At 34.8% G+C, this 24,137-nt stretch overlaps 1 non-coding gene across 1 annotated transcript; it reads right to left on the bottom strand.

Annotated features, from left to right (window-relative positions):
- Positions 1–11,592: 11,592 nt before the first annotated feature.
- LOC115894511 lies at positions 11,593–11,696 on the bottom strand. Its single transcript, XR_004054615.1, has one exon. It is a non-coding gene; the product is annotated as a U6 spliceosomal RNA (small nuclear RNA).
- Positions 11,697–24,137: the final 12,441 nt, after the last annotated feature.

Raw genomic sequence — 24,137 nt, 5'->3', positions numbered from 1 at the left:
TTAAAAACCAGTGACAGGAGAAATGGGATAAGTGAGGCAAATATGCTCATACAGCCTCAAAAATAAAGGACTTCATGTTATATTATATTAACATTTTTGGGGAAAACACTAGAAAAATAGCTTTCCCTTATTTAATAATGTCTTTATTGGAAAAACAAATTAAAAAGTGAACACATTTGAAAAAGATAAAAATACAAAATGAACTAGGCTATTTCTTTTATTTTATATATATATATATATTTATATATATTTTACTTTTTTACAAATTTTACTTTAGGTTCTGGGATACATGTGCAGAACATGCAGGTTTGTTACATAGTATACACATGCCATGGTGGTTTGCTGCACCTATCTACCTGCATCAAGGTTTTAAGCCCCAAATGCATTAGGTATTTGTCCTAATGCTCTCCCTCCCCTTGTCCCCCACCCCTCAACAGGCCCTGGGGTGTTGATGTTCCCCTCCCTGTGTCCATGTGTTCTCATTGTTCAACTCTCACTTATGAGTGAGAACATGTGGTGTTTGGTTTTCTGTTCTTGTGTTAGTTATCTGAGAATGATGGTTTCCAGCTTCATTCATGTTCCTGTAAAGGACATGAACCTATTCTTTTTTATGGCTGCATAGTATTCCATGGTGTATATGTGCCACATTTTCTTCATCCAGTCTATAATTGATGGGCATTTGGGTTGGTACCAAGTCTTGGCTATTGTAAATACTGCTATATAAATGTCTTGTTTTGAGAGTGTCTCTTTATATCGTTTGCCCACGTTTTGATGGGGTTGTTTGTTTTATTTTTGCAAATTTGTTTAAGTTCCTTGTAGTTTCTGGATATGAGACCTTTGTCAGATGGATAGATTGCAAAAATTTTCTCCCATTTGGTAGGTTGCCTGTTCACTCTGATGATAGTTTCTTTTGCTGTTCAGAAGCTCTTTGACTTAATTAGACCCCATTTATCAATTTTGGCTTTTGTTGCAATGGCTTTTGGTGTTTTAGTCATGAAGTCTTTGCCCACATCTACGCCCTGAATGGTATTACCTAGGTTTTCTTTTAGGGTTTTTATAGTTTTAGGTTTTACATTCAAGTCTTTAATCCATCTCGAGTTAACTTTTGTATAAGGTGTAAGGAAAGGGTCCAGTTTCAGTTTTCTGCATATGACTAGCCAGTTTTCCCAGCACCATTTATTAAATAGGGAATCCTTTCCCCATAGCTTGTTTTTGTTAGGTTGTCAAAGATCAGATGGTTGTAGATGTATGGTGTTATTTCTGAGGCCTCTGTTCTGTCCCATTGGTCTATATATCTGTTTTGATACCAGTGCCATGCTGTTTTGGTTACTGTAGCCTTATAGTATAGTTTGAAGTCAGGTAGCATGATGCCTCCAGGATTTTCTTGGCTATATGGCCTCTTTTTTGGTTCTATATGAAAATTAAAGTAGTTCTTTCTAACTCTGTGAAGAAAGACAATGGTAGCTTGAGGGGGTAACATTGAATCCATGAATTACTTTCAGGAGTATGGCTATTTTCATGATATTGATTCTTCCTATCCATGAGCATGGAATGTTTCTCCATTTGTTTGTGTCCCCTCTTATTTTCTTGAGGAGTAGTTTATAGTTCTCCTTGAAGAGGTCCTTCACGTCTCTTGTAAATTGTATTCCTAGGTAATTCATTCTCTTTGTAGCAGTTGTGAATGCGAGTTCACTCATGATTTGGCTCTCTGCTTGTCTATTTTTAGTGTATAGGAATGCTTGTGATTTTTCACACACTGATTTTGTGTCCTGAGACTATGCTGAAGTTGCTTATCAGCTTAAGGAGATTTTAGGATTAGACGATGGAATTTTCTAAACATACAATCATGTCATCTGCAAACAGAAATAATTTGACTTCCTCTCTTCCTATTTGAATACGCTTTGTTTCTTTCTCTTGCCTGATTGCCCTGCCCAGAACTTCCAATACAATGTTGAATCATAGTGGTGAGCTGAGAGAGGGTATCCATGTCTTGTGCCAGTTTTCAAAGGGAATACTTCTAGCCTTTGCCCATTCAGAGCAATATTGGCTGTGAGTTTGTCATACATAGCTCTTATTATTTTAAGGTATGTTCCATCAATACCTAGTTTACTGAGAATTTTTAGCATAAAGTGGTGTTGAATTTTATTGAAGACCTTTTCTCCATCTATTGAGATAATCCTGTGGTTTTTGTCATTGCTTCTGTTTATGTGATGGATTACATTTATCGATTTGCATATGTTGATCCAGCCTTGCATGCCAGGGATGAGGTTGACTTGATCATGATGGATAAGCTTTTTGATGTGCTGTTGGATTCAATTCACCAGTATCTTATTTTATTTTCATCAGGGATATTGGCCTGAAATTTTCTTTTTTGTTGTGTCTCTGCCAGGTTTTGGTATGAGGATGATGCTGATAAAATGATTTAGGGGGGAGACCCTCTTTTTCTATTGTTCAGAATAATTTCAGAAGGAATAGTACCAGCTCTGCTTTGTACCTCTGGCAGAAATAGGCTGTGAATCTGTCTGGCTCTGACTTTTTCTTGTTGTTATTGCTCTATTCAGAGATTCAGCTTCCTCCTGATTTAGTCTTGGGAGGTTGTATGTGTCCAGGAATGTATCCGTTTCTTCTAGATTTTCTAGATTATTTGCGTAGAGGTGTTTATAGTATTCTCTGATGGTAGTTTGTATTTCTGTGGGATCAGTGATAATACTTTTTTGTCATTTTTTTTATTGTGTCTCTGATTCTTCTCGCTTTTTTCTTTATTAGTCTGGCTAGCAATCTATCTATTTTGTTAATCTTTTAAAAACCAGCTCCTGGATTTATTGGTTTTTTTGGAGGGTTTTTCTTGTCTCTATCTCCTTCAGTTCTGCTCTAATCTTAGATATTTCTTGTCTTCTGCTAGCTTTTGAATTTGTTTGCTCTTGCTTCTCTAGTTCTTTTAATTGTGATGTTAGGGTGTCCATTTTAGATCTTTCCTGCTTTCTGATATGGGGATTCAGTGCTATAAATTTCCCTCTACACACCGCTTTAGCTGTGTCCCAGAGATTCTAGTACATTGTCTCTTTGTTCTCATTGGTTTCCAAGAACTTCTTTATTTCTGCCTTAATTTCGTTATTTACCCAGTAGTCATTCAGAAGCAGGTTGTTCAGTTTCCATGTAGTTGTGAGGTTTTGAGTAAGTTTCTTAATCCTGAGTTCTAATTTGATTGCACTGTGGTCTGAGAGGCTGTTTGATATGATTTCTGTTCTTTTGCATTTGCTGAGGAGTGTTTTACTTCCAATTACGTGGTCAATTTTAGGATAGATGCTATATGGTGCAGAGAAAAATGTATATTCTGATGATTTGGACTGGAGAGTTCTGTAGATGCCTATTAGATCGCTTGATCCAGAGCTGAGTTCAAGTCCTGATTATCCTTGTTAATTTTCTGTCTTGTTGATCTGTCTAATATTGAGAGTGGGGTGTTCAAGTCTCCCATTATTATTGTGTGGGAGTCTAAGTCTCTTTGTAGGTCTCTACGAACTTGTTTTATGTATGTGGGTGCTCCTCTATTGGGTGCATGTATATTTATGGTAGTTAGCTCTTTTTGTGCATTGACCCCTTTACCATTATGTAATGCCCTTCTTCGTCTTTTTTGATGTTTGTTGATTTAAAGTCTGTTTTATCAGAGACTAGGATTGCAACCCCTGCTTTTTATTTTTGCTTTGCATTTGCTTGGTAAATATTCCTCCATCCCTTTATTTTGTGCCTATGTGTGTCTTTGCATGTAAGATGGGGCTCCTGAATACAGCACACTGACAGATCTTGACTCTTTATCCAATTTGCCAGTCTGTGTCTTGTAATTGGGGCATTTAGCCCATTTACATTTAGGGTTAATATTGTTATGTGTGAATTTGATCCTGTCATTGTGATGCTAGCTGGTTATTTTGCACACTGGTTCATGCAGTTTCTTCAGAGTGCCATTGGTCTTTATATTTTGGCATGTTTTTGCAGTGGCTGGTACTGGTTTTTCCTTTCCATAATTAGTGTTTCCTTCAGAAGCTCTTGTAAGACAGGTCTGGTAGTGACAAAAATCCCTCAGCATTTGCTTGTCTGTAAAGGATTTTATTTCTCCTTTGCTTATGAAGCTTAGTTTGCCTGGATATGAAATTTGGGGTTGAAAATTCTTTTCTTTAATAATATTGAATATTGGCCCCCACTCTCATGGCTTGTGAGGTTTCTGCAGAGAGATCCACTATTAGTCTGATGGGCTTCCCTTTGTAGTTAACCTGATGTTTATCTCTGGCCGCCCTTAACATATTTTTTCCTTTATTTCAACCTTCGAGAATCTGATGATTATGTGTCTTGGGGTTGCTCTTCCCAAGGAGTACCTTAGTGGTTTTCTCTGTACTACCTGAATTTGAATGTTGGCCTGTCTTGCTAGGTTTGGAACATTCTCCTCAATAAAATCCTGAAGTGTGTTTTCCAGTCTGGTTCCATTCTCCCCATGACTTTCAGGTATACCAATGAATTGTAGGTTTGGTCTTTTCACATAGTCCCATATTTCTTGGAAGCTTTGTTCATTCTTTTATTCTTTTTTTCTCTAAACTTGTCTTCATACTTTATTTCAGTAAGTTGATCTTCAATCTCTGATTTCCTATCTTCTGCTTGATTGATTTGGCTATTTATACTTGTGTATGCTTTACGAAGTTCTTGTGTTGTGTTTTTCAGCTCCAGCAGGTCATTTATGTTCTTCTCTAAACTAGTTATTCTAGTTAGCTGTTCCTGTAACCTTTTATCAAGGTTCTGAGCTTCCTTGCATTGAGTTAGAACATGCTCCTTTAGTTCAGAGGAGTTTGTTATTACGCACCTTCTGAATCCTACTTCTGTCAATTTGTCAAACTCCTTCTCCATCCAACTTTGTTCTCCTGCTAGAGAGGAGTTGTGATCCTTTGGAGGAGAAGAGGCATTCTGGTTTTTGGAATTTTCAGCATTTTTGCACTGTTTTTTCCTCATCTTCATGGATTTATCTACCTTTGATCTTTGTAGCTGATGACCTTTGGATGCGGTTTTTGGGTGGATGTCCTTTTAGTTAATGATGTTATTGCTTTCTTTTAGTTAGTTTTTCTTCTAATGGTCAGGCCTCTCTCCTGCAGGTCTGCTGTAGTTTGCTGGACGTCCACTCCAGACCCTGTTTGCCTAGGTGTCACCAGTAGATCTTGCAGAACAGCAATGATTGCTACCTGCTCCTTCCCCTGGAAACTTCATCCCAGAAGGGCACTGGCCTGACACTAGCCAGAGCTCTCCTGTATGAGATGTCTGTCGACCCTTGCTGGGAGATCTCTCCCAGTCATGAGGCAAAGGGGTCAGGGACCCACTCGAGGAGGCAGTCTGTACCTTAGCAGAGCTCGAGTGCTGTGCTGTGAGAATTCTCCTTGTCAAGGTCTGCTGCTCTCTTCAGAGCCAGCAGGCAGGAACATTTAAATCTGCTGAAGCTGTGCCCCCAGCCACCCCTTCTGCCAGGTGCTCTGTCCCAGGGAGATGGGAGCTTTATCTATAAGTCCCTGACTGCGGCTGATGCCTTTTTTTCAGAGATGCGCTGCCCAGTGAAGAAGAGTTTAGAGAGGCAGTCTGGCCACAGCCACTTTGCCGAGTTGTGGTGAGTTCTGCCCAGTCTGAACTTCCTGGCCTCCTTAGCATTTTCAGGGGAAAACCGTCTACTCAAGCCTCAGTAATGGTGGACGCCCCTCTCCCTGCCAAGCTCAAGCATCCCAAGTCAACTTCAGACTGCTGTGCTAGCAATGAGAATTTCAAGCCAGTGGTTCTTAGCTTGCTGGGCTCTGTGGGAGCAGGACCTGCTGAGCGAGACCACTCACTTGGCTCCCTGGCTTCAGCCCCCTTTCCAGGGGAGTGAAGTCTCACTGGGGTTCCAGGTGCCACTGGGGTATGAAAAAAAAAAAAAAAAAAAAACCCTGCAGCTATTGACCTAGGCTATTTCAAGTGAATACATGGAGGTGGAGAGAGGTACTAGCAACAAAAATAACAACCAAAAAAGATAAAATATTTATCTGAGATTTTAAATATCAATGATGATATATTATCTTTTTTTGTAACTTACATATACAAGCCTAGATAAGTATTTTTAAAAGAAAACTGAAATAATCACTCGGATAGTAAGCTTATGCTTCATTTTTTAATATTAGGTACATGCCAAAATAAATTGCATAGCCCATGCAAGAGAATGTCATTAAGTTTCTAGTAATGGCCATTCTGACTGGGTAAGACAATATCTCATTGTGGTTTTTATTTGCATTTCTCTAATGACTAGTGATGTTGAGCATTTTTTTGTCCACCTCTTGAGTCTTTGTATGCCTTTTTTTAAAGAGATGTCTATTCATGACCTACCACCACTTATAAATTATTTTGCACCCTATAAACTTGTAGAAAAATATTAAAAATAAAATCAGAAGTTTGTGATAGACTTTCTGTTATAAATTTTATCTAGGGCTACAGTTAATATTCAGAACATAACTGACATAAATGTTTGAATGACTTGTACAGATGCAAGTTTTTGTAAATTAAAACAATTATTAGCTATAAAAATGAGTATTCAATGTTTTTTAATCCATTAACAATAACGAGAAACAAATACATTTAACTGGATTTAAAATAAATATGCATCCCTAAATCTACTAGAGTTTCTTTGAAGTATCTGTGACATGCCAAGAATAGTTAAGTATTTGATCTTAATTTGCATAACATTTAAGTAGTTCATAATGCATTTCCATTTTATTAAGAACCTTACTCATAGGTTCTTACAAATGACATTCTGAAGTATCCAAAACAAATGCTAGTATTCCAGTTTTATAGCTGAAAAATTTTATAGATGATATAGCCAATAAATGCTTTTTTAAAATGAAAGTTTAAAAAGTGAAAATTTTTTATTCAAAATTAGACCAGGTTATCTTTCTCCTAATTACTACTAATCAAATTATATTATCTCATTCAAAACACAATTTACAAAAATTGTTCCAGATTTTTGCTTAACAAACTTTGTCTGTGCAAAATTACATGTATCACAAATGTTTATCTTGGATTTATGAGTATAATCTAAGGCAGTCAAAGAATTACACAGCTACAAGTTCATACTGCTAGAGACTTGATACAATTCAACTGAGAAAAAATAATAAAATAAAATTCTATATCTATTTCCCATGTTTATTATCAGCTAGTGGCTGCACAAAAAAGCACGGGATCAAGTTATTTGGTAAGAGCGGATTAAATTATTCAGTTTAAATTAGGCTACCTGTAAAATACAGTAGAAATTAAAGAATAGAAGAATTAATGGGATTGTAATTAAACTTTAAAAATATATTGCACAAAATATTTACTTTGATGTTTTGCTGGTATCTGCAAGATTAGAGACCCTTTAGTCTTAACTACATTCACTGTTTCTTCTTAGTTTTCTCTGTGCTTTTTAAAGTATTGCTTTCTATATCTTTTATCCCCATTCATCCTTCCGTTTTTCTCTATTTACTTCTTGTCCTTCATTACATTATATGCCAAACTCAGGTATTCAAATGTAAAGATTCATAGGCAAATATGTCATGTTGCTTAAGGAGCTCTAATTTTCATTCTCAATCTGTGCCTTAAAACTAGAACTTTCTGAGCAACAATTGTAAGAGCATTTAATCCAGTCTGATATGGGGAATGGCTGAAGAAGATGCATTTACTCTGCTTCCAGACTGGTTCTTTTCTCTCTCACTCTCTACTTTTTTTCAGGCTCTCTCAAATTTGTTGTCTTTTAGTTTTTCTCTGGTTTCAAGTCATTTACCTTCCTGTGGCCATTTGAAATCCTGCTTCTCTCATTTTACCCTCAATGCTTTCTATTCTTTGGTGTGTGGCTACTCTTTGGTTCTTGGGGTAACTTTATGTCAGCAAGTTCTAGTAACTACTTTGTTTGCTTTAAGCCTCTACCAGAAACATCCCACTAGACTCGTAAAAGGACTGGTTCACCCCCAACCCTCTGCAAGTAGCAAAGGTAGGGGATTATTTATTATCAGCCTGTATATAAATAACTACCATCCCAGATAGAAATTACATTGCCCTAAAGAAATGCGAAATAAGAGTTGGTTTAGGAAGGAAGCAATTGATCATAAAATAGTATTAGTAATGACATATTGGGTAATAAGAATTTCACTATTTGAACAGTTGACTTAAGGAAAAAGAGTAGCTTAGTGAGGTGAAGTTTCATTCCTGTGAGATTCTTCAGGTGAAATTCAAGTTTACATCCAACTGATCACTAGTATATCGGAAGCATTTTGCGCGGACTGTAATAATGACAGGTAATGATATATTTTGTCCTGTGATATTTAATATCAATAATCTGTGCTCTAAAAATTATTTCATTTTGTGTAGCTCACTTAATTTCCTAATATAAAAAACTCTCATTAAGAAAGCCACACTGGGAAATTAAATGCTTCATACATATTATAACACACCCTGCTTTTATCTAGAATTTATACTAACAGACAGTGGGTAAAATGACATAGAATCATACAAGTGGTTCAAAAAATATTCAATTGGAATAGATATATTAGGAAAGATATAAAAATTTTAAATAATTTAGAAATAGCAATTGATAATACTGTATGTAAAGTAGAATGATGATTATAAGAAAGACTATAATTCTCATTCTTAAATCTTTTTTTAAAAAATAGGTGATTTTCCTGTACCTGGAAGCAATTTTCTTGAATAAATAATCAGAGGCTTTTGGATGTGAAGGTAATTTTAGAAGTCATCTATTCAAAACCTTTAGAAATGAGAAAGCTTCCTTCCCGGAGACTGATTTCTGGCAGGGACATATGACTAAGTAACAGCAAAAAAATAGAACTATACTCTATACCTTTTGCTTTCCTGAACAATATTCATAATATTATTATTATTTTAGTATTATATTTTTTCTTAAGTTATTTGGTTTGAAGCTTTGAGGAAAAATAATTACTGTGAAAAATCTAGGGTATTACAAAAAGAGGTAAAGTTCAAGCCCAGAGATACTGTCTCCAAGGCAGTTTTACTCTTTAAAAATATGATATCTAATAAACATAATTTTGATGAGGCTTCCTTATATTTAGAGGGGGTCAGATTAACCATGCTTATAATAAAATGGTGCTCTATTTTATTCTAAGTAAAATGTTTGCTTTAAGTCAGAAAAACATACAGAAAATGAACTTACCTCTTTCCACTTAAATCTAAAGCAGTTTGAACATTGTAACTCATGACTTAAGAAATAATTATATTAATAAATAATTTTACCTAAAATGAAAAAAGCACAAAAGAAATCAAATGGTTAAAATTACTTTGATAATAATTTAAACATTAAAAGAGAAGAGCACTAAATAATACAGTCAAATTCCTACATGAAATGAACCAATATTTTGACATAGGGCTTTTTTCATAATGTTTAAAGTTAAAAGACAGAGAACCTGATTTGGTACTTCTTGGGGAAATAAATTCCTCAACTGTAAAATGCTCATGACAGACTAGGAATCACAAGAATATAAGACAGTCTTGCAAAAGCAAGAGCATAACATGGCAAGAGAATTAATGTGCAGAACAGAATATTGGTTATTGTTAAACTGTCAGATCCACTTACTAACTAAGAATATAGGAGCATGAACACTGTAAAACTGTGCCCGAACTAATGGAATTTAGATATTGAAAAAATAGAACTCCATTTACAAAATCAGTTGTTCAGAATACAAATAGATCAATTGAATGAATTTATAAATGAATACAAATTTCATTCTCTAGTAAACATTGCTATGAAGCGTTCCCTATGAAACATCAAATTTAAAAGGGTTATTCAAATATCTGAACTGGGATCAAGAGGATGTGTATGTCAAACTATTATGAAGCGGATAAACATATTATGTAGTACCTAAAGCAGGACTAGTTGCTCCTTTCTGTATATGTAACTAACCAAATGAATTTAGTTACTGTTATTCCAGACCAGAAGACTGGAATACAGTGACTCCTATTAATTTACATTTCCTATTTAAATGTTTCTCTGTATCATCTATTTGATCTTTCATTTCTCTAGAGAAAGTTCACTGATTTCCAGAGGAATTATAAATAGAAGTAATCCATTTAGCTAAGACAAAAAAGACAATAGAACGTATTGAAATTTTATTATAAAAAGAAACCAAATTTATATCCAATAGAAAAAAAATGTTTCCTCATCATTCATGTATTATCCAGAAAATCTTAACATTTTTGATAAAATTACCAGTCTCTCACCTGGGAATAGATGTGTAAATATTTTATATGGTGTCTTTAACTTAATGAGTTATCATGGAATAGAAAGTTTTTAAGCCTGAATTACTCAGTACTATTCTACTTTTTAAATTAATTCAAATCTAATTCAATACTATTAAATTAGTATTAATTTAGTATTAATTTATTTATTATTATACTTTCTCGATAGAACCAAGCACAATGTTAAACATACTATATAGTTTTATTTATGTTTCATAATGTATGGTTTAATGGACACTAATAACAATTTGTGGATTTCTTGCATAATAATGACATACAGAACTCTAATAGAAAACTTTCACTGATTACATATGTATCAGTGACCATAATTTGTTGTGTTCATGTGGTATATTTCGTGATCTTCACAAGCTTATAATGAGGGAAATACTACCAGCATTATTCTTCTCAATAAAGATGAAGAAACAGATGCTTAGAGAGATTAAATAAGTGGCCCCAAGTCACTAACCCAGATATTAAGCAGCAGTGTTGATACTGGTAGCAGACCCGTCTGCTTCCAAAACCTGTACTTCTGACCAGTTAACATCTTTGTTTCTAATGTGTATGGCTTCTATGGGTACCCACATAGAATGGGTACAGTGTTGAACATGACACATCTGTAGCCATGCTTCCCTCATTAGTCCATATCAGAAAAGAAGAGATGGTTTTCCCCATGTCTATCTCTCATCCCTCTGATTGTACTTTGCCTTCTCTGTGTGTCAACTACTCCCAAATATTTAGTGCATTCCTAGTTTTCTCCTCAGTGCATCTGTATTCAGGGTTGTGCCTACCTGATAACCTTAACGTCCGTGCAGTTGTTTCCCTTTTAATATGTGAGGTATCCTTAATAACTCATTCATGTTTACAGTTCATATAAGTAAAATATGTCAATTCTAATTTTAAAGTAAAACACACCCACTTGTCTCTATCTTCATATCTTCCTTCACTTTAGTCCAATTCATAGGCTTCTAAACCAGTCATCTAAAATTCCTTTGCCTTCATTTTTTCTCCTTATATTTGTTCTCCAGACAGCAACCAGGTTGATTTTTTAAAATACACAAAGGTAAGCAGTTAACACACTGGAGTCATACTCCTTGATGGCTGGTTGAAGAAATTCACCATTCTGTAGGAAATAGGGTTTGTATGGCTGCCTAAAGATCCATGAAGTTTCACTGCCATGGAGCAATCCCCATTACCACTCCAAATCCTGGTTTCTGCACCATGCCTCTACTGGGAGGGCCTCTCATTCCTCTACCCAGCCCGCCTTGAGGGCCTCCAGGACCCAGATGATTATCTCATAAGAAAAATATGGAACACTTCATGAATTTGCACGTCATCCTTGCACAGGGGCCATGCTAATCTCCATATTATTCCAATTTTAGTATATATGCTGCTGAAGCAAGCATCAAACTAATTTTTACATGAGTAATACCTACATATAAACTACAACATACATGCACATAAACACTAAAACGGTACAAACATAGAGTGAAAAGTTAAAATTCTTCCCACAACTGTTGATTGTGTTAGGTTGGTGCAAAAGTCATTGTGGTTTTCACCAAGTTACTTTCAAAAACCACAATTACTTTTGCACCAACCTAATAGCTGACACATATGTGAAAATTGTTGTGTTTTGATCCTGGATGCCTTATAGAATTCTTGTAACTGTTTTTTACCACAACTGAGTACATTGACTCTTGGAATAAAAATTATATTTCCTGCAAAATATACGTTTAGGTGATTTATTAACTATATATAACTTTTCCTTTCTGGTTTATTGTATTGGCTAGATCCTAAAGATGATGCTGGGTAGACACTGTGAAAGAGGGTATCCTTCTCTTTTTCCCAATTTAATAAGAGTGCTTCTGAAAGTTCATATATGTGTATTGAAGTTTTTAGAGGATTCCATTCATTAAACAGAGGAGTTGCTTTCTTCTCTTAGCATGGTAAATGCTGAGTGAATGAATAAAGAAAATGTAGTATATACACACAATGGAAAATCCTTCAGCCATAAAAAGGAAGGAAATCCTGTTCTTGATGACGACGTAAATGAACCTGGAGAACCTATGTTAAGAGAAATGTCAGGAACAGAAAGACAAATACCACATAATATCATTTATATATGGAATCCAAAAAAGTTGAACTCACAGAAGCAAAATGGTGGTTTCCAGGAGCTAGGGGATTGGTCTAGCAAGATGTTAGTCAAAGGATACAAAATCTCAGATGGAAGAGATAAGTTCAAGCGTTCTATTGTATAGCATGATGACTATAGTTAACAACAATCTACTATATACTTGCAAATTACTGAGTACATTTTAAATTTCTCACTACCAAAAAAAAGTATGTGAGGTAGTGTATGTATAAAGTAGCTTGATTTAGCCACTCCACAATGATTTGACAGATATAGCAAAATATCATGTGGTACACCATAAATACATACAATTTTTATTTGTCAGTCTAAAAAAGGAGTTGATCAATAGTAACGATTGATGAAAACATTTTAACTAGATCTGAGATATTGTGGATTTTTGTTGAAGTGCATTAGGGAAGTGCCTTAGGAAAGAAAATTTTTGTATTCCAAGTGTGGTTGATAGAGTTGAATTACAGTAAGATTTTGTTTTAAATTACCTTTAAAAAAAGTACATAGCTAGGTGTGGTGGCACATAGCTGTTGTCCTAGCTGCTTGAGAGGCTGAGGGAAGAGGACTGCTTAACCCAGGAGTTTTGAATCTAGTCTGGGCAGCATAGTGAGAACCCATCTCTTAAAAAGTAATTACCTTTTTAAACCTAAGAAATTAGCTCTAGTTGGTCAAAAAGTATGATTATTTTAAAATTACTGCATTTATTTGATATATTTTAAAATTTGAGTATTTGTATTCATGTTCACATTGAACATCATAAATGAAATTTTCATCATATATAAGATTATTTTATAGTTTTTGTTTGCTTTCCTTTGCTAATTCTGTTTTGCCTGTTAGTCTCTAAGCATTCTTATTTCCCATATTTGTGTCTAGATTAAGAAAAGCAAATGTTTGTTTTTTAAGACTCTAAAGTTGGTTAGAAGCAGTTTTATGTTATAAATTAACCTTTCTCGTTCTTTACTTTGGTCATCAGTATCTGGTTTATAAAAATAAATATTTTTAATATTTTCGTAACTTTTATAGTTGAAAGCAAGAATTTAATGTTCTATACTCCTCTCTCGGATATCTTTAGCTTTAAAACAATGCATATTAGGTTTGAAATTGTCTTTTGAGAATATCTTTGATATTTTTCTCTTGGATTTGATACATAGTGCTATTATTTTTCATATATAATGTACACAGATATGCATAGAAATTACCAAACTTTAAATGTACGTATTAATGATATGGGTTGTTTGGTCAAGTTTTAAAAAATTATTTATTTTTCATATTAAGCCAATATCTTTTATAGATTGATGGATATTTTCTTTGTGGCCTAATGCCATCAATGCCTTCCAATTCTATAAGATTCATTGTAAAGAATAGTTTATGCTTCTTTGGATTCAGAGTTCTCCATGTATTTATATATATATATGGCTATGTTATTCAAATTCTTTATTTTCTTCTTGGTCCCTCCTGTGTTCTGACAAGACCCTGTTATTGTCTCATCAAAATATTTATCTCTGTTTGTACTAATTGCCCATGTAGCTGTCACTTTCTTCTCTATTTTGTAAATACTCCTTGAATGCAGTCAACATTTTGTCCCCAGTTTAGTACGTGGCTCACAATAATTAGTATGTCAAGTATAGTACATGACTCACAATAATTCTCAATATTATTTGTTGAGTGAATGAACATTCAGTAATTGGCTAATGTTCACCATTTTCTTAAGGGTTTCAATAATCTAGAATTTAGTGTGAACAAACTTAGTGTGAACAAGAACATTTTCTCATTCCACCTTGATGTCAATAGATCAATTCCTCATAAATATTGAACTATTATAAAAATTGTATGTGATTATTTTCTTTTTGTTTTGTTGCAAAGCTAGTGTAGTTAGCTTTGGGGGGTTAATATTATTGATTACTTATTAGTTAATCCTGATGACCGAAACATAATTACAGTTGGCTCTGAATATCTAAAATATACTAGGAAATTAAGCAGATATTTAAGTTTAATAAATGATTTACTCCACTATCTGATAGAACAATTCATCTCAAACATCCTTTCTCAGGAAGTCTTATACATTTCCCTGATTTGATCCTTCATGATTTCTTTTAGTTTGTGTGGAATTGTACACATTTTCTCGGCTTTTTGATGGAATGAGTCAGATTCTACTAAGACTGATAAGCCTAATTTCCCTTTGTATCACTTATAGTTAGTCTCTTCTACCTCAGTGGTACACAAAGAAACCCTGGGGACCTTTTACCTCAATAGTAAAATATTTCCACTGGCACAAGTTTTTCACTAGAACAGCCCACCAGTGAGCTTTAGAGCACATATAAATGTTGTTTTCCCTGTAGCAGCCTGGCTGACTTTCCCTTTCACCGAGAACCCCAGGGATTTGATGTGAATCATTCCCATTGAGGTTAATTGGACAACACATTGAGAAAACTGGCCATAAACTCAAACATCATCTGCTCTGATGCTAAAGACCGACTAGCACAATTGTAGTTTATTTTAATTGGCACCCTCCTGTGAAGGGAGAAAGAAGTCAATTATCAGATTATTCTAATTATCAGAAGCATGCAAGCATAACCCTGTGTTGAATGTTTTTTTTTCTTCATTCAGTAACCTATATTGTTCCCTTACATTTCATTTGATAGAAAATATTTAGATTAATAAATACAGCCCCTATTAACTATTATCATATGTACTGAAATGGAAATAAAATCTCTTTTAATCAAAATCTGGCTGTGATATTTTATTTACCAATGTAAAACTTAGTTCACTCATCCATTTCATATCTTGTGGACTTTTTCTATATGTCAGACATATATTTACTTGAGAAACTATTTTTCAAATATACATATTTGATGCATATTTTTCTGGAGGCATTTTTCCTGGTTTATGTTTATTTATTAATTAGAAATATAGGAGGAAGCCTAGCTCCTCTGTGAATGGACTTTATCTTCTGCAGCACCTGGATGCAACAAGCTCAGTCACCTGGAGACAGGAGTGAAAACTTTGTTTTGTAGGAAATATTACTGAAATTGTTTTAAAAATACAATTTACTAGATAATGAAGGGATTGAGATTTAAGAGGTGAGGTAAAAATAATAACAATCTTTTCTATTAGAAAATTTTTATTTTAACTTTGTAATGTATTATCATTGACTTAATCACATAGCTTTAGCTTTGTTTCTAAGGTGCTAAATTATCTTCACCATCAAACATTCTTTAGCTCAGGACACTGAACTGGCCACTGGGATGTTGAAAAATGATCACTATATTCAGGATGTGTTAACAGACCTTTAAGTCAGAATATGTGTGCAATACATATAAGTTAGTATCACCAGGTCATAAACTGCCTGACAACATGGACCATATGCTGTAATATTTATCTTTTACAATTTCACATTAAGTTGAGCGTTTTAAGGAACTCATTCAATGCTTACTAGAGAACTGAGTTGAGAGTAAGTTTGTCTTAAGAATCTACTATATTCTCATGATCTGAAATCATTATTTCCTTTAACTTGTCTTATTTTCATAGAAAATCTGGAGGTGTTTATTTTGGAAAATGAATTTACAGAGCAGTCTTTATTATCATCACTTATTAACCCACGCCAATAAAGAAATCGGTCAAAAGAAACATAGAATATTTTATGGGAAATAATGCTCCATTTTTTTGCATCATAAAACAACGAATTTAATCCTGACTCTCTAAGTTGCTAGTTATATGATTCTTCTCACTTTCTTGTTATATAAAATGAGAACAAAATCTAGCCACTTCAAAGGTGGTTGTGGTAATTAAATGAACTACGATAGTACCTTGGTGTCAATAAATGAAATCTGTGTATTGGTGTCAATCTCTTGAAAGTTAAGCATATTGTATATTAAAAGGTCATCATTTCTCTAGCTTCACAGTGGACATTATATATAAAAAATCACCAAGCTTGTCTCTATGTGGAAATAATAAGGTAATATATTTAGTTGGATTTGTGTTCTTTCCTGATGTCCCTCCCCTACCAACACTGTTCCAGAATAATCACAAAACTCCTCATAAAATTATCATATTTCAGATTTAATTTGGTTATTATGATGGTGATAACAAAATAAATCCAAATGATTTAAAGTGAGGATGGAACACTTCAACTATAAGGTCCTTTCAAGTATGCAAAATTTGCTGTCAACAAGGTTAATCATTCACTCCACTCAGCTGGCACCATCTGAGCAGTATCCCTGGAGAGAGTAGTTTGATTCACTTTGGCTATATTTTCTGAATTATGAGTAAGTCATTTCCATGGCAAGCCCAGCTGTGACCAAATCAATATAAAAATCTCACCTTTGGCCGGGCGTAGTGGCTCACGCCTGTAATCTCAGCACTTTGGGAGGCGGAGGCGAGTGGATCACCTGAGGTCGGGAGTTTGACACCAGCCTGACCAACATGGAGAAACCCCGTCTCTATTAAAAATACAAAATTGGGAGGCTGAGGCAGGAGAATTGCTTGAACCCGGGAGGCGGAGGTTGCAGTGAGCTAAGATCGCGCCATTGCACTCCAGCCTGCACAACAAGACAGAAACTGCGTCTCAAAAAAAAAAAAAAAAAAAAAAAAAAATTGCTCACAGTTAGTAATTGGCATATTGTTTTCTGATTTAAAATTTTAAAAAAATCTCTTCTTTGAAGTTGTGTCTCCTAGAACTACTTCTTTTACCAAGGTATCAGTAGGAGACAGAAGTTACTCACTGTTAGCTTAAACAACAACAACAACAACAAAAATTATTTAAAGAATGGGTAGGCAAACTTTTGTCTGTAAGGGGTAAGACAATAAATGTTTGAACTTTTGCAGGCCACAGATCTGTGCTCTTTCTCTACTCAATCAACTCTGTCTTTGTGGCGTAAAAGCAGCCATGGACAATATGCAAATGAATAGGAGTGTCTGTGTTTCAGTAAAACTTTATTTGCAGAACAGGTAACAGACAGCAGGCAGGATTTGGTCTATTGGCCATATTGCTGACCCCTGATATAAAACATTGCTAACTAGTAAAAAATAAAATAAGTTTAATTATCACCAAAAATAGTAAAAGAGTACTTTAAATAATTTAGGAATAGCAAATATAAGGAGACTACACTACATTTAACGATGACAGAATACTCAAGGAAGAATTAAATTTGGAAGAGCCTCTATCCCCACCCTCACCCCTGAGGCTGGCTTTTAGATCTCATTGGAGAGGGTGTGGCTGTAGTCCACTACATAACAGAGGAATTTTCTGAGGTGCCATGGCCTGGCGCTGAAGCACATGAAGCTGCTTGCAGGAGCGCAATAGAATCTGCTGCAGTTCCAAGAGGCTAGAGTTTAATCCAAATGCCATTAGATTAAGATTACACATTAAAGACAGAGCTAGAAAAAAATATATACAAAGAACAGCTTCAGAATTCCAAGGGAAAATATTTGCCAATTTAGGGCAAGATGCAGATATCTACACATATAAAATGACTGTATTATAGTTGCCAAAAGAACAACTAAAGGAAACACTGTTAAAAAAAAGGAAACACTGAGATATAAACTGGAATTTTGAGCAAAATAATAGGGTAAGATGTATTGTTAAATCCGAATAAGAATTGCCTGTAATACCAACTAAAAATTTAATAACCTTTTTTTGCATATTTCAAAATAAAAAGAAAATAAGACCTGTATAATGACATTCTCATGAAAGACATTTGAATTGTTGTTTAAACCCTCCTATTACTTTTCTTCGCTATGAGGAATGCAGAGCTACTGATGAACTTCAAACATTAATGGAAGTGTGATATAATATATAAAATAAAAAGAAGAAAAGTGGCTACTGAAAGCACAGATTCAAGGAGGTTTGGGCGTGGACGCCATGTCAAGATCTTTCAAAGAGGCACTGAGGAGTATTTAGACAATCCAGCCATGGGCAATACACTAAATTGCAGAAGACTGAGTAATTATGAAGACTGTAGTTCAGACCCAACTTTGAAATAGAAAGCTGAAATCAGAACCAAAGACAATGGGACATAAGGTAGAGAGTCTACCATAAAAACCTGATTGGATAGAAATTTGGGCTTCATCGTGGGCAATAATGCAAACGCATAGTAAACTCAATAATAACTAGGACTTTAATCCTGTCCTCAAATATTAATCTACTATAACATTAGCAGGGTGCTATTACTTTCATAGGGGTAAGTTGTAGAGAAGCAATGAGGTCCAAAATACGGTACTCTTTTTTAAAATTTTTTTAGATGGAGTCTCGCTCTGGTTGCCCAGGCTGGAGTGCAGTGGCAAGATCTTGGCTCGCTGCAAGCTCCGCCTCCCGGGTTCACGCCATTCTCCTACCTCAGCTTCCTGAGTAGCTGGGACTACAGGAGCCTGCCACCACGACCGGCTAAGTTTTAGTATTTTTTTTTTTTTTTAGTAGAAACAGGGTTTCATGGTGTTAGCCAGGATGGTCTCGATCTTCTGCCTTTGTGATCCACCCGCCTCAGTCTCCCAAAGTGCTGGGATTACAGGCGTGAGCCACTGCGCCCGGCCCAAAATACGGTACTCTTGATAGAATAAAACACCCAGACAGGTACTTAGAAGAGGAACGTATTGAAACAAATTACATAGTCTGGGGACAGGTGAATTAGTCAAGAGCAGGACCTGACAAACTACTGGCCCAATTTAGTGGCTTGTTTTTGCAAACACAGTTCTGTTAGTGATACCCATGCATTTGCATATTGTCTATGGCTGCTTCTGCTACTGTGACAGAGTGGAGTAGTTGTAATTAACATTATATGGACAACAATGTCTAAAGTATTTAGTATTTGGACCTTTACACACAAAATTTTCCAACCCCTAACCAAAAAGAACATTACAAAATTTAAAAAGAATAAAAATGATAACTGGTATTGGAAGTGGAGTTGTCTGCTATGAGATTTTCACTTAACAAAGATTGAGGTATTCAAACTGAAGAAAACAGAACTCTTATTCTCACCTAAAAAGAAGCATTAAAGACAGAAACACCTAAAATAAGAGATAGGTATTGATTCAAGTTTCTGAGCCTCTATACTCTAAAATTACGGTCAAAAGAGGAAGTTCTGATCAAGAGTGTGGTCACAGCCGGAGATCATGAGAGGGTAGGTGATCAGAGCCTGAGCTTTGGAATGTGGGTAAAAATCCCACCTCCCCAAATTCTTCCAGTGAATACTTCCTCTGACTATGTCAACATTTTGGAAACTGCTTTTGTGTCTATAAGTCAATGATATTTTTTTACCGTATCAGGGTTGTTTCGATGTATTCATTACCTTAGGATAAATCTCAAAGTCCCTAATACAACTTGAGAATCCTTAAAAAGTCTAGTTCCTGACTCTGTCTACAATTTCTATCTAAATACTTTGCCTTTGTCATTGCATAATGGAATTTCATTCAGTGCCTTCTACTTTCTTGTCCCTGGACTTTTGGATTCTCATCTTCCACTAAATTTTTTTCTATCTTTAAGTTTTTTGTTTAAATATCTCTTTCTGATGTGAACCTTCTCTGACCACTAATTGGATTGCCTTTGCCATTTCCTGAATATATTTTCATATCTCACGTGTTCTCCTTTTAGCAAACATAATTAGATCCAACTCTGTATCGCCTTTAGAGCCAGAAAATAACCTTTAGTAGATAGAGAACATGTATGTCTTGTTCAAAGTTCTATACATGAAACTTGGTTTATGTAGAAAATTAACATTTAAAAAAATAGATAAAACTATGAACAAATGTATTTTTTATTATTCTCATTGCTAGTCAAAATGTGGCATTTCTTAAATCTTCTGCTGTCTCATATTCTTGTTTAAAATAAAATATTTAGAAGAATGGCCTGGTTATCAAAAAATGCATTACTCAACTTTATATAATGATCTATATGATAACTAAAATTAGGTCAACATTTTGGTGATCAAAAAAGATAATCACACAAAGTGCTCAAGACAGCATCTAGTACCCATTAACCTGCTCAATAACAGTTAACCGACATTAGTACAAATTCCTCACATCTTTTATTCTTTGCCTCCTAAGGAGAAGAGAAGAAAAAATACTCTAAGGAATCAGTCCATTTTGTGGGCATAGTGATAATTTCTTCAGTCTGTGCAGATTTTCTAAGTTTGAAAAGAGAATTGCCTGCAAAGACAAATTATCTCAGGGGTTAACATTATGTATACATGACATATGGAAGAATGTATGTGGTTAATCTTGGTGTTTCCAGTACACTCTTAGCACAATTTAATTTTTAAATAACTTAGCACTCTATCGTGAGATATTTGATGAGTTAGAAAGTGGGAATTATTTCAGAATGGTGATGACATTTTCTATCTATCTTTTAAGGAGCTGCAATTTCCTCACATTCATCACTTTAACCTTTACCAAGGTCTTGGTTGTGTGATTCAGTGCCCTTTTAAAAGAGTTTTTAGCAAATATTATTCTACTATTAAAGAAAAAGTGAAGACAAAGAGACCAGAGATTGAGGGCTGAGTGGCAAAGTTTTACCACTAGGCAGGGAACTCAGTTTAGCACAGAGCAGGGTAAAACTGAAGAAGGAGAAAAGAAAGATGTTTGTAGTGACTGAAGATTGAAGACTCTGTTTTGTGCATATATGAAAATATATGCGGGAAATGGGGAAGGCAAAGTGAGTGTGGCTGATTGGTTGGTTAGGTAAGCCCTGGACTGGCTGGGAGAGATTGGATGCATGAGTGGAACATCTATTTCTGGATCACGGCATTCTCATCTGCCTTTGCTAATACAGAAATATACACTTCAAGCAGTTTCAACACAAATTTTTTGCTTGATGAACGTGATTTTGTTCTAGTAACGTAACATAGTCACAGTCAACCACATAATGTATCAATTAACTGATAGGAATACAAATGGTCAATTATTTTCTACAATAAAACTTTATTGAAAATATTTCTATCTGTACCAGAGCATGAGACCAAGTCATCCCTATGTATACATGTCTTCAAAGATGTATGCTAAAGATTTGGAAACTGTGTTTGCTCTAATCAGTAAACAAGTCAATGTGTACTTTGTAAGTTACAGAAAAGAAAAAGCAAACATAACCAAGAAAAAATATTCTATGTATAGTTTCTGTGTTTATTTGTTTGTTTTCATGACCCATAAATGATATCTGAAAATGTAATTCGCATTTGTGAAATGTATAAGATGACCTGGCTTGTTGCAACCTTCTTCTGAAATGCTCCCAGACATTTTTTTAATCCTCTGTTCTAGATTCCCAGAACTCTCTTTTTATTTAATCACAGGATATTTTACTATAGGGATAGATAAGTAAGTGTATCAACATTTCAACCAGGAAAAAAATAGGCACAAAACCAGAAATACAAACCCTATAATTCCCTAAAAACATCCCTTTGACCCCTACCCATTTCACCGTTCTTTGAGCACTTCTGGGGAAAGTATGTAGTTCTCAGCTTTGCAAATTCCCATTCTTGCTTTCATCGGTTATATGTAAATGAATTTATTGGCAATTGGCAAACATACACAATGTAATACCATGTTTATTTACTGTTGTAGGGATTAGAAGAAAATTGGAGAAGGCAGCTTCTATTTAAGGAACAGGAGAAGGAATATTAGTATAAGTGGTAAAATTAAGCCACATTAACTGATACATTTCATAGGATCCTTTGGTAACTCCAAAGAGTACTTTGTTTCCTGATTTTGTGGAAATAATTTGTTAGTAACTTTTGGGTTGATCTCAACCTCCTTTCCTTATGCACAACCTCCATGCTGTATGACATCTCAAAGGATAATGAACTGGGAACACGCAAACAATGTGCATTCATGTTGTTTGTAATCTAGAGCGTACACCGTTTTTATTTTCTCAAGGAATCTCCACTATGGTCACACTCAGAAAAGTCATTACCTCCCAAAGATAAAAGTCTTCTTCCTTTGGTCAAACCCCATGATAATATCAAGAGAATATTATAATGTTCTCTTTGCTTTTAGTGTACATAATTATGAAAGACAAAGGGGAGGGCTCCAAATTAGAAATTGCCTCTGGGGCTAAATATATTAGCCTATAATGAACACCACCTCATTAAGAGAGAAAAGGCAATTACAGTGAAGAGATTGGAGCCTATCTTGACCTCTCCCTAGCCGTACTCAATGCCATACCACGGTGATATTTGAAAGACTTGTAAAACTTTGCCTTTAAGAGCAGAGATAACCCGGCCATACCAGGGAATGTCTTGGATGCTTTTCGAAGATTTTCATATTCACATTCTACATTAATATGTGAATCCAGTTAATAATAAGCTGATCATTAGCTAGGTTTATAAAGAGCTACTGCACAGTACTCTTGAGGATTTGGCTTGACTTACAATTTATTATTGTCACAACTCTTCTGTCATTGACTGCTTTACCATCCTGAACTATATTTTAAATTCCTTCAATTTTGAACTTATGGTCTAGGGACTAAACCTAATGAATTCTTGCAGCAAACACAATTTCCAATTACTGTTTGGGATGCACTTTGAATCATTCAGGGATTTTACCTTCCAAACAAAAGGGAAAATAGAGATTGTAAACAGGAAAATGGAAAAGAAAACTGTTGAGAGCTGTGAAGATAACTAACTATGATACTAAGAAATAGCCTGCCTGAAACATAATGGGAATGAGTGGATAATCTCAAGTGTTAATAAATGCCTTATCTGTGCTTTTATTAAGAAAGGATTTTGAAAAACTCTTAACTGAGTTTAAAGGCCACATTTGAAAAAGTGGATGAAAAACTCTACTGGCTTTAAATATGTGAGATATTCTCTTGTGTGAGTAATTGACTAGTCTAATTAAAATGGAAAAGGCTTACAGAGAGAATCAAGCAGAGAGGAAATGGGAAGGAAGTTCGACACAAAACAGAGGCCTATTAATCTTCTCTGAAAGGAAAATGGAACCTCTGCTTGTCCAACGGCAAAATTTCATGTCAGCAAGGAACAGACAGGTTGTGCAGAACGGAGTTGGAACCTTGCTGTAAGGGCAAGATATTTCAGAAACATGTTTGCTCTGACCTGGCTTGAACATTTACAGGAAAACAAAGGAAAAAAAGTTAGTGTTTGACCTATTCTCCTAGAAAAAAATATTATTAACCATTTCTAAAGTCCAAAATTCTACAGAGAGTTCATATGCATAGAATATCAAAGACATAAACCATTAGAAGGTAGAAAGATCTATTTTATTACAAAATTTTTTTATTTGTTTAGTTTTAAATCACTTTTTGAGGTGTGATTGACATACAAATATTTGACATATTTGTATGTCAAAATATGTACGTATTTATTGTATGAGTAGATGAGTTTGGAAATCAGTATACTCCCATGAAACTATCACCACAATCTATGCCATAAATATATCCGTCACCTCTGAAAGTTTTTCTCTCACCCTCCTTATTTACGATTATTTTTTGTGGTAAGAAAACGTATAGGATCTAACCTCATAGCAAATATTTAAGTATAAAACACAACATTGCTAACAATAGGCACAATTCTTTTCAGCAGATCTCTAGGACTTATTCATCTTGTATAATGGAGACTTTGTACCCTTTCACTATTACTTACCCATTTCTCCCTCTCTCCAGAAGAATGGCAAGCACCATTTTACTCTGTTTTTTGTTAGCTTGACAATTTTAGATTCCTCATAGAGATGAAATTATGTAGTATTTTTCCTTCAGTGTCTGGCTTAT

The sequence above is a fragment of the Rhinopithecus roxellana genome, chromosome 17, assembly GCF_007565055.1.
Source record: "Rhinopithecus roxellana isolate Shanxi Qingling chromosome 17, ASM756505v1, whole genome shotgun sequence".
Taxonomy (NCBI): Eukaryota; Metazoa; Chordata; class Mammalia; order Primates; family Cercopithecidae; genus Rhinopithecus; species Rhinopithecus roxellana.
The sequence above is the reverse complement of the archived record's forward strand: the minus strand, read 5'-3'. Positions and strand labels throughout refer to the sequence as shown.